The 12,857-nt window shown below is 34.3% G+C and overlaps 1 protein-coding gene across 1 annotated transcript in view; it reads right to left on the bottom strand.

Annotated features, from left to right (window-relative positions):
* DCDC1 (doublecortin domain containing 1) overlaps positions 1-12,857 on the bottom strand; it is a 458,528-nt gene that overhangs the window by 440,676 nt on the left and 4,995 nt on the right. Inside the window, 1 exon segment of the mRNA XM_067038066.1 lies at positions 11,847-11,913. The gene's annotated coding sequence lies outside the window, so the exon portion shown is untranslated.

Genomic DNA, 12,857 nt, shown 5'->3' with positions numbered 1-12,857 from the left:
CACCGGAAGAGTGTTCGGTGGTTTCTTACAAAACTAAACACACTCTTACCATATAACTCAGAAATCATGTTCCTTGATATTTATCTAAATAATCTGAAAACTTATGTCCACAATAAAACTGGCACACAGATGTTTATAGCAGCTTTATTCATAACTGCCAAAAGTTGGAAGCAACCAAGATGTCCTTCAGTAGGTGAACAGATAAACAAAGTATGGTCTATACAGATAATGAAATATTATTCAACACTAAAAAAATAAAATGAGCTATGATGCCATGAAAAGATATGGAGGGACCTTAAATGCTTATTACTAAGTGAAAAAAGATAATCTGAAAAGTCTGTGTACTGTATGACTCCACTATTGACATTCTGGAAAAGGCAAAACTGTGGAGAACTTTAAAAGATCAGTAATTGCCAGAGGTTGGGGGTGGGGTGGTAGAAATGAATACATGGAACATAAGATTTCTATGGAAAGTATTCTGTATAATACCATAATTAATGGATACATGTCATAATACATTTGTCCAAAACATAGAATTGAACACCATGAATGAACCCTAACGTAAATTGTGGACTCTTGGTGATTATGTCAATGTAGGTTTATCAATTATAACAAATGTACCACTCTGCTGGGGGATATTAATAATGGGGGAGGCTATGTATGTGTGGGAACAGGGCTTATGTGGGAAATCTCTGTACCTTCCCCTCAATTTTGCTGTAATCTTAAACTGCTCTAAAAAAATTAAGTTCTAATTTTTAGAAAAGGCTTCAGAAGGTCATCGTTCTGCAGTTCCCAGCACAGAGAGCTAGTCCATATTTGATAGGAGAAGAGTCAGAGGTAACTTCTAAAGACCAGTCCTAAGCAATGCATATTTGGAAATCCTTAGGCAGACTTCTTGGCCATATCCCTCCAAGTCAGAATGTATCTGTCTATTGAGGACTACTGTAGCATTCCAGCAGTGACATACCATGTTTCCTGACATCAGATTTGGCCTCACTGATTTAATTGCCATTAACCTCCCTCCAATGCTGAAACAATGTCTCCACACCACAGTAGAAGCCATTATATCCGGCAGTTGCACCCTCAGGTATATATTATCATGGTAGATAATGACCTTGGTTCAGGAGGTCATGTAAGTTGCTGCTACACTTGTTATTAGGAGACACCTGGAAGGCTGCCCTTTCAGATATCTCATTTTGTAAAGGCCCATCTCCCAAAAAGCTTGTCTAGAAGGCTGACCATGCAATTCAATGAAGGAAGACACTTGATTTCTTCCTGAAATCCACCTTTCTGGTGCCCTATAAACATGTAAATTAAATATTAATCACCTATATTACTAATTATTATTTTTAAAATTAATTTTGTGACAATAGAAATATAGCTTACTATAGAAGTCTTCTTTCATAATGTAACAGTTGTATTCCAGTTGTATTTCATAATGTAATAGTTGTTATCAAAACTTGCTTCATAAAAATAATAGTTCAGTTGAAAAAAGGTGGTGAGGTTAAGGACTGGAGTTTGGAACTCTCAAGTAAGTTTTTTTTTCCCCTGTTGGAATCTCAGTGATAAATGTTTTTGCTTGTTTGTTCTGTTCTAATAGCTGTAATTGTACAACTCTATAAACTAAATTTACTAAGATAAACCCAACCATCTAGTTTTGCCTTCTATGCTAACCAGAACTATGGTTAGCAGAGCAGTTTTTGTATATTCTTATCATATTATTATCACCCATTGTTATGATAAATAAAACATAAAGAAGGCATCTTTGTGGCCCTCCAAATGTTTTTCCTAAAGCCACTTTGCCAATTCCTGATCCCATCATACATCCATTCAATAATCAAATATTTATTAAGCACCAACTATTTTCAGGCTTAAAAAAAAGACAATGGATTCAACATTGAACAAGACAATACTTACTGTTCCTTCACTAGCTGAATTTTCATTATAATGAATGTGCCCAATTTTAATTAACTTCTCTTCTTAAAAACAATTTGAATGATAACTGCAGTTATTACAGAAATCCCCATATTAAGATTGGAAAGATAAGTATAAAAAATAAAATTTCTTACAATCTCCTACCATTGGAGTTAGCCACCATTATAATTTTTGAATATTTGTTTTCTGACTTTGGTCAATGAATTTACAGAGATATATAGTCTTTTCTTTAAACAAATGTGTGACCATGTTAAAATCCAATTTATATACAGCTGTGTTCACCTAATGAGAATATTCCTATGTTATTAAATATTTGTTGAGAACATGATTTTTAAAAATATTTATTTATTTTTGGCTGCGTTGAGTCTTTGTTGCTGAGTGCAGGCTTCCTCTAGTTGAAATGAGTGGGGCTACTCTTTGTTGCGGTGCGCGGGCTTCTCACTGTGGTGGCTTCTCTTGGAGCACAGGCTGTAGGCGAGCAGTCTTCAGTAGTTGTGGCACACAGGCTCAGTAGCTGTGGCACACGGGCTTAGTTGCTCCACAGCATGTGGGATCTTCTCAGACCAGGGCTCAAACCCTTGTCCCCTGCACTGGCAGGTGGATTCTTTTTTTTTTTTTTTTAACATCTTTAATGGAATATAATTGCTTTACACTGGTGTGTTAGTTGTTGCTGTGTAACAAAGTGAATCAGCTATACGTATACATATATCCCCATATCCCCTCCCTCTTGCCTCTCCCCCCCACCCTCCCTAACCTACCCCCCTAGGTGGTCACAGAGCACCAAGCTGATCTCCCTGTGCTATGTGGCTGCTTCCCACTAGCAATCTATTTTACATTTGGTAGTGTGGATATGTTAATGCCACTCTCTCACTTCATCTCAGCTTACCCTTCCCCTCCCCATGTCCTCAAGTCCATTCTCTATATCTGCTTCTTTATTCCTGTCCTGCCCTTAGGTTCTTCAGAACCATTTTTGTTTTTAGATTCCATATATATGTGTTAGCATACTTCTCTTTCTGCCTTACTTCACTCTGTATGACAGACTCTAGGTCCATCCACCTCACTACAAATAACTTAATTTCATATCTTTTTACGGCTGAGTAATACTCTGTTGTATATATGTGCCACATCTTTATCCATCCGTCGATGGACACTTAGGTTGCTTCCATATCCTGGCTATTGTAAATAGAGCTGCAGTGAACATTGTGGTACATGACTCTTTTTGAATTATGGTTTTCTCAGGGTATATGCCCAATAGTGGGATTGCTGGGTCATATGGTAGTTCTATTTTTAGTTTTTTAAGGAACCTCCATACTATTCTCCATAGTGGCTGTATCAATTTACATTCCCACCAACAGTGCAAGAGGGTTCCCTTTTCTCCACACCCTCTCCAGCATTTATTGTTTGTAGATTTTTTGATGATGGCCATTCTGACCGGTGTGAAGTGGTACCTCATTGTAGTTTTTTTTATTTTTATTTTTTGCGGTACGCAGGCCTCTCACTGTTGTGGGCTCTCCCGTTGCAGAGCACAGGCTCCGGATGCGCAGGCCCAGCGGCCACTGCTCACGGGCCCAGCCGCTCCACAGCATGTGGGATCTTCCCGGACTGGGGCACAAACTCGTGTCCCCTGCAATGGCAGGCGGATTCTTAACCACTGCGCCACCAGGGAAGCCCCTCATTGTAGTTTAGATTTGCATTTCTCTAATGATTAGTGATGTTGAGTGTCCTTTCATGTGTTTGATGGTATTCTGTATATCTTCTTTGGAGAAATGTGTATTTAGGTCTTCTGTCCATTTTTGGATTGGGTTGTTTGTTTTTTTGATATTGAGCTGCTTGTATATTTTGGAGATTAATCCTTTGTCAGTTGCTTTATTTATTTGCAAATATTTTCTCCCATTCTGAGGGTTGTCTTTTCTTCTTGTTTATGGTGTCCTTTGTGGCGGGCAGATTCTTAACCACTGCACCACCACGGAAATCCCAAGAACATGATTTTTTTTTATTACTTGTTTAATATCCTAGTTGGTTGATTCAAATGCTTCCTATCACAAATAAAGTTGTGGTTTTTGTTCACACCTTTGACCGTACCACTGAATACTTGCTAGTGGGAAGCAGCCGCATAGCACAGGGAGATCAGCTCGGTGCTTTGTGACCACATAGAGGGGTGGGATAGGGAGCATGGGAGGGAGACACAAGAGGGAGGGGATATGTGGATATATGTATACGTATAGCTGATTCACTTTGTTATGCAGCAGCAACTAACACAACAATGTAAAGCAATTATACTCCAATAAAGATTTTTTTAAAAAAAGTTGTGGATGTTAAATTCCCAGATTAAAATGTATGAACAATTTTAAAACTGCTGATGTGTATTTCCAAGGTGACTTGCTGTTTAGACATGTACCAATTTCTAAAACTACAGAAATAGTATATGAAAGCCCATCTAACAGCACTCATTACTGGAATAAAATATTATTTCTTAGCCTTACCAATTTAAGAATAATTTTCTAACTGGTAGTGAAAATTTAATTTTAAAATTACCATTATTTAAAGTTTTCATCATATCAGTACTCAAGGAGGAATATCAGGGGATAATCAATAAGATTTTATGGACCTGGAGGGTGTTATGCTTAGTGAAATAAGTCAGACAGAGAAAGACAAATGCTGTATGTTATCACTTATACGTAGAATCTAAAAAACAAAATGAATTAATATAAGAAAACAGAAAGAGACTCACAGATATAGGGAACAAACTAGTGGTTACCAATGGGGAGAGGGAAGGGGGATGGGGCAAGATAGGGACAGGGGATAAACCACTATGTATAAAATAAAAAGCTACAAGGATATATTGCATAGCACAGGGAACATAACCAATATTTTCTAATAACTTTAAATTAAGTATAACCTATAAAAATTTTGAATCACTATGTTGTATACCTGAAACTAATATAACATTGTAAATCATCTATACCTCAAATACATACATATATACATACATACCATTCTTTAAATTTTTCATCATATCAGTACTCAAGGAGGAATATCAAGGGATAATCAGTAAGATTTTATGAACTACAAATTAGTTTAATTCTACTTAGAAAACCATTCAATTAAAAGAAGAAATTCCTGAAATATAGGCTATATGTTAAACTTCTAGAGATTTTTAAGATAACTGAGTTCAAAATACCTAATTAGCTCAGTGCCCCCTTTCCCATATACTTATGAGAACATATCCAATTATCTTGAAAAAGGCAATTAAAATTACTATTAATAATCTTAATACTAGGACATGTTATAATTCATTTGATAATTACATTTCCCACAAAGATACTGTCAACATAAACTGTGAAACTGCAGATCCATCCTGTTTACAAGTATCAGAGACAATATGCTCACTATTCTGTTGTACTTAAATGTTGTATTGCAGTTTTTCTTAACAGGTAATACGTGACATGAAACATGTCTCATTTTATGCTTCATAATTTCCATTCTGATGTTTAACACTAAGAAATTATACTTATGTATCACACATGTCAAAAAACAATTTAAATAATTAAAGTAAGAAAAATAATAGCAACCATTCCTTTCATTTCAAATACAAAATATAAATCTTTTATTCATAGATATTAAAGAACCATCTGTGATCAGAAATCTGTGATCAACTATTTATATTTTCTGATTTACGTAGCTAGCATTAAGCATTTTATCTAAGTGTTCATGTTTTATATTTTCAGAAATTTGTTATGAATCAAAATATTAAGTCATAAAAATAAGAAAAAAGAGACTACCCTTCAAGATTAACTCATAAGTTTTGAACATTCATTATTTATGTTCTTTATTCTGATTTTCATAACAAGGAAAAGAAAAAATGTAATTGCTTCGATTTTAAAAACATACTACAGGAGAAGGTACTATTTAAGCTTGGCTGAAGTTTACATTATTTATTGCTATTTTTCTTCAAAAATATGCATTAGAATAAACATTTTTCTAAACACCAAAGTAAACCAATACATGGTTCTGGCATATTTATTTTTTTGAAAAGGTGCTCTGAATCATAGACAACATAAACACTAGGCAGTGTGGTGGTTGCCATAGTAACAAGTAAATAGGAGCATAAAAATACATGCAATTTTTCAAATGTATATACTTTTTTCATAACTATGCATATTTTATAGGTAAAAAAATTCAACTCTTGCTTTAGCTCCCCATTTAGAGAAACACTTCTTTAGAAATAAAAGGTTATCACATAGCAATGGAGTAGGCTCAAAAAGTTTTTAAATGCTATATGGGAAATCTTAAGGTTTTTAAATCAAATTTCCAAAATGAAGGCAGGAAAAAAACTCTTTTCCTTCTATATTACTTTAATGGTCAGTTCTTTAGGTAAGGGTAAAATTGCATAAACTTTACCTCCCAAGCATGAAATTCCCTTTTACTTTGCTTAAGTTTATTATTCACATGCATTAAATGGAGCACTTGACCATGGAAAACTGAAAGCCCTGTTGATCACAAAGAAGCCCCCAAAGTTAATGCTAACCCTTGAGCTAACTACTTGAATAAATGATCTGAAAATCTTTGTGCCAGTGTGCTAAACTGGAGTTTAAGGAATTCTTTTCCTTCTCCTTTCCCTTTGTTAAAATACAATCTCTGGTTTACAGGTACCCTAGAAGAAACGGAAGTATACTGATACAGTGTTCTGAATTTTATACTTCAAGTTTAAGAGGGATTTGGATACATTTTCTAGAGCAGGAGAGATAGAAGTGTTTCTATCAGCTATGATGTGAAGTTTGAAATGTACTTACTGAAAGGTATTCTTAAACCAACCAAAACAGGAAAGCTGCTCAACTACTAGTGGGAAACAAATCCTTCAAATCTGATTACATAAATTTGTACTTCCAATTTGTTTCAATAACAACTATTATGTACCATTCTCTAGGAGAACTTAAAAATTTTAAAAGATCACCTTCTAGGCAGGGTGCCAAATATGAGGTGATAGAACAGTGTACTCTGGGGCTCACCTTGTGCTAATTCCTTGATAACGAAACCATATACTATAATGGTTAAGGACTGACTGAACTAATCTGCAAGAGTAACTTCCTTATCACACATATGCATGATCTAATTTACTTTTATTAAAGAGAAATCGATTTGTTTCCTGGGGAGATAGTAAATTTAAACTTTAAGTTCAAAGAATGAATTAAAATATTACTCAAATATTTATGACTATCAGAATAAGTCACATGGATGATGTGACTACTGCAAAGGAAAGAAAGAATATCATCTTTTTATTCCTCTTCCCTCTCAATACTTTTAACTATTTCCTTTTGCTTTCACCATCTTAAAGGGATGGGAAAATGTCCCCGGAGACTGGAAAAGGGAAATCATACTGATCTTTAAAACAAGGGGAAATGATTTTGGTAATTAGACAGCTTAGTTTAACCTGGAAACATTCAGTAACAAATTAAACAATCAATTAGTAACACCTAGAAGGGCATAAAATATTGGAAAACAACCAACACAGTATCTGAAAAGCCAAATATGCCAGATGAACTTAGTATCTTTTTCTGATAGAATGACAGATCATATTATAAAGTAAGAAGTTAACAGTGTAATCTATTTAAGTATTGTAAGCTTTTTAATTCTATTTTCCAATCTAGTGTAGGGGAAAATGGTTTAGGAATAAAATAATTCAAAAACTGTCTTCAACTCTAAGCCAATGGATGTTGACATATCTCCTCTCTCTTGAGGGCCTGTTACAGAACTGAGTCAATGTCTTTACTAATGACTAGTCAGGAATCTTAGACTCATTTATGTTTTAGCTCTATCATATCAGATCCCTGACATCTCTGAAATTAATAAGAAATTTTTTCCTTAAGTCTCTTTCCAACTTGTTGACCTTTCTTTTCCCTAGGGATTTTAAATGACTTGCTGCTTCAGTTAAGTGGTACTGTACTGGTAGAAGACATAAACCCATTTTAGGTAGGAATTTTGAGAGGGAAAAAGGGAATGCTTTCTGAATGACTTAAAAGGACCCTCTATGACTAGAGTAAATGATGAGTAACAAGAGTGGTGTTTTTGTTGTTGTTGTTTTTGCGGTACGCGGGCCTCTCACTGTTGTGGCCTCTCCCATTGCGGAGCACAGGCTCCAGACGCGCAGGCTCAGCAGCCATGGCTCACGGGCCTGGCCACTCCGCGGCTTGTGGGATCTTCCTGGACCGGGGCACGAACCCGTGTCCCCTGCATTGGCAGGCGGACTTTCAACCACTGCGCCACCAGGGAAGTCCAGAGTGGAGTGGTGTTTAAATATAAGTAAAAACACTTGAAACTTGAAAAGTGTAAAGAATAGCTGCTGTTTGGTTAGAAAAGGGAGACAGTGTAAATAAAGAAGCGTATGGAGTGGAGAAATGAGCCTAGTTTTCAAGCAGGTCTCTGTGTCATGTGACCAGCTGGCTAAGTACACAGGCGGGTTAGAAGCACAACTATGGAGGAAAGAGGTCCCAGCTGGGAAGAAAGTCAAACACTTGGTTTGTATTAGACAAGAATCTAATCAGACAAGAGCCAACATTATCTTAAATTGAGCTGCTTATTGGACCAGGGTAAGTGTTGTTCTCATTATGTAATTAACATCCCTATTTTCCCAACCTCTGTTACTATTTAAAGTAATAATATAAATACCTTAGAAAGAAACAAATTTGGTCACCGAATTGTTTTATCTTAACTATCTTTCTAAGCCTAAATACTTCGGAAACAATCAATTGGAGACGTTCCCAAGCTTAAAAGGACATTACTTGTACTGAGGAACCCAGAAGGAAATGAGGGCAAGTAAGCAGGTATTTACAATTTAACAATTTACGATTTAGGACTGTTTGTTTCCTCAGCTGTTGATTTGCTAACAATGCCATGGTTTGACAGCCTAGTTTACTATAAACTCAGGTATGGGTAGCTATTCTCTGTCACAGCAAAAATATGTAAAATTTCTAAACCAATTCCTCTAAAGGAAGAAGTGGGGACTTTAGCCAAAAGTCAAGTAAGTATGTTGGTTGGTAGTATGTTAGAAGTGGAAAAGGAGAATTGGGTTGTACAAAGGATCAACTTAAAGTCTGGACTAAGAGAAGATAAAGAATATCAGCAAAAAGGAGTTGAGGAGTTGAATATAAAGTAAGGAGAATGATTTCTAAGAAGCATGCAAAAAGTCCATTTTTATTGATTTATAATCATATTATCATATGGACTATGACCTTCATAAATAAAGATGGATCCAGGATGGCATGCCTCTCTGAGGGATGGTATGCCACATAGCAAACCACAGCAAAAAGGTCCAAAAGACAAGACTGAAGCAAGACATGGCTTCATTACTGTAGTGAAATTCAACTCAATTCAGTATTTACTGATTATCAACTAATACCTATAATTAGAGAGATATCAAAATATAAATTAATTTACTTTGGTAAAATTGATCCAAATACATTTCTAATCATCTCAAATGCTTTAAGGTTTCCAATCCTTCCTGTACCAAAGACAATTATCTAGTTTCTGGACCAACCTTTGCTACTTTTTCAGGGCTGAGAACCAAGTAACAACAGCACTTGAGTCCTAGTGACAGGCTTAGGCTCATCTACCTGAGGCAAGAAACTGGGGAAACAGGATATACAGTGGACTAAGACTAAAAGAACTGTTACAGAGGACCCAGAAAAATCTTTTACATCTGGTTACACTTTCTTATCTTGCTTCCTCTTTTGCAGGATTACCTGACTTTAACCTAACACTAACATAAGATCTATTTCTAAGTATATCTTTCTCCTCTGTAATGATATATCTGAATATTGTGTATATGTATATCAACAAAATTCACTATCTCATTTTCTAAATTAGATTCTTAAAATTCTGAACTTAAATACATATATGTACATTATACTATGAAATAATTTTTCCTTTTCTTGCACTGAAATAAGTTATTTAAGTTACCCCAAATATAGCTAGAAGTTAAAAAGAATTAATTTCATATTCATAGAGACTAATACTGCAGATCAGAATTTACACTACAAAGATTTTAAAAAGTCATATAGTCTTTCAAATTAATGTATCTGTCTTTCTCTTATGCTCCCACTTCACCTGCAGCACATCAGACAAGGTAATAATTTATGATAATCATATGAAAATATACAATTAATATTCATCACCTCTCATTCCTCATCACTTTAGATGATCAGTAATGCAGAGTGAAAATGCTGTCAGATTTCTAATTGCTTTGTAATGGGCTTGAAACAGGGAAATCATTAAAGGCAAACAATCTGTCATTTGTCTGTTACTTTAACTATCACACAAAAAAACTCATTAAAGAAATAGCTAATGAGCTACAAAACACTATACTCATAGTGCTTCTACAGTAGATTAAAAAGTAATATTATGAGTTGCTTAAAATATTTTTAAAATATATTTTTGTGGAAATTCATCAGAAAACATCTATTCTTCAGCATATTTTTTACGTTGTGTGGTTTCATTATTTTGGCATCTAATCTGTCATTGCAGAAATCCCTTTAGCATGTAAGAGTTGTTTTTCTTCACTCTCTAAATAATTAAACTGAATGGTTGCAAGAAGAAGCTGAAATGCTGAATATATATTTATTACTAGTAAACTGACACAAGTAATAAAAAACAGTACCATAGTAACCCTGATGCTAAGGGAAGAATGTATTCTAAAATTTGATTTCTACCCTCATATCTCTGTGGATCTGAACTGTTGAAGTTGCAATGCTTCACTCATCTTAAATATACCTATCATTATACAAAAATTATATTCGACTATTGAAATTGAGCATAATAACATTAAACTCTGCATAATAACATTAACTATTTTGAAAATTTTAAAGATATTGCCAACACTAAAATGTTTCATAATATTACTTCAAATAATTTTGGAGAGGAAAACAAATAATTTCTTTAAATGAGTATACCAAATTTTACATGTCTTTTTATGGTCCCTTTCTATATGAGGTACTTAGTATTAAAAAAAATTCAATGACACTAATCTAGTTTTAAAAACAAACAAAAAAAGCAGAAATGTTTTGTTGGTTACAGAGTTCAGTTGCACTTTATTTTAGAAAAAAATATGAGAGTAACAAAGATAACAGTGTTACTAATTATGTTTTTCACTTTGCTAATGAATTAAATCATGAATTTATTTCCTATAGCAAAATGTAAGAATCTTAATAGTCAAACTTTTTTAAAGTATGTAGACCGATTTGTATCTATTGGAATATAAACAAATTTAAAAACCTAAGTGCAATGGCATGTTTAGCCAGGTGCCTTGGTTGATACACAGGAGTGAATTCCAAGTTGACTTCAAAAGGTTCCTTAACACTCCAGAAACAGGTTCATTACACTCTCTAATTGACTTAAACAGACTTCATATCAACTGTTTAACACATTTTAACCCACAAATTAACACCCCTTGATCATTCAAATTAACCTTTCTTCTGTGAGTCAATTACAGACAAAAATAAAATAAACTTTAAAAAGTTCAGGTTTAAAAAACTAAAATGTACAAGAGGGGATGCTTTAAAAAAATAGAGCATATAAATGCATATCACTGCATGGTTTGAAGAGATCATTACAAGGTTTCAGAGTGGTCATCAGACAATGAGAAAGGGGTAAAGAAGTGAATGGGGAAATAATAAGTTGTTATTGATTATGATTACTAAAGAGAAACAGAAGATGGATTATATTCAGTGTCTTTAATAGGTTCATAGAACGATTAAAACATCAGATGTGAAGAAGCTAGGAATACAGACACAAAAATTTCAGATAAGATAAAGACTTTTAAGAAGTCCAAAACCAGCTTGAAAGAACACTGACACAACTAAAGTTAAGCACACAAGAAAAACACAGCAACAGGTGTGGCGACAGGGAATAGGATTTACCTCTTTGTCTCCCCTGCTTAGTGCACTGCCTTGCTTAAACTCAATGAATGTTCACTGATGATTACTGCTGAAAGACAAAAGAGAGAATGGATAAAGTGAAGACAATCAGAGAAAGGAAAAAATGCAAAAATGAAAAACCACTTCCGAAAGATGAGATAGGATTGTTCATTAGAGCTGATTCTCAATACTGTCTAAACCTTTAAGATAACTGGCCAAAAAAGAAGAAAAAAGAAAAAAAAGGAAATTTCTCTAATTCTACTCATTCATCTCTCCTCTCTGTCACAGCATTATTGAAAATTTAGCACTTCCATGTATCTTCCTGGATTAGCCTCATTTTGATTCAAGGATTTCAATCATTCAAGTAATCTGCCTTATTCTATTCGCGTAACTGCAAGTTATTAACTGTGGCAATTAAATAACCTGTATTTCCTCTGGCATAGCACTTGGCACAGTTATTTCAGTTGCTTGTCTGTCTACCCAGATAAACTTTAAGATTTTGAGAGGGCTACAGCCAACTCTGTCTTGTGTTTCTTGTAACAGCGTGGGACACCTAGTAGACAATAAATATTTGTTGAGTGAATGAATAAGTGAATGAAGGCTATATATGTACTATGTCAATGTGTTTTTGTTTTTTTTTTTTTTTTTAATCACATCACTAGCCAATAGACTCTAAGTTGCTCTAGGGGCAATCATCTAATTTCAGTGTATAACCATAATATTCTGTGGTACTTAAAAATAAATATAGCTTAGTTCACTGGTATAAAAATCCTAAAAATTCAGAGATAATAAGATCAAGGAAATTAAAGAAGAGTTGGTAATGAAACCAGTAGAAAGAGCTAAGTAAATATCAGTATAATCCTAGGCTAAGAAATACTTAACAGAAGTATGCTGTATATATGGCAAATATCCATCAATAAGAAGCACAATTTACTAATATGATATCAAGGTAAGAATTTGTTAATGTACGGTGGACATTAGTAAGTTTATGTGTAGGCAAGTACTAAAGTGATA

Source organism: Kogia breviceps, chromosome 7 (assembly GCF_026419965.1).
Source record: "Kogia breviceps isolate mKogBre1 chromosome 7, mKogBre1 haplotype 1, whole genome shotgun sequence".
NCBI classification, from domain to species: Eukaryota; Metazoa; Chordata; class Mammalia; order Artiodactyla; family Physeteridae; genus Kogia; species Kogia breviceps.
This window is presented reverse-complemented; position numbering and strand designations above follow the sequence as displayed.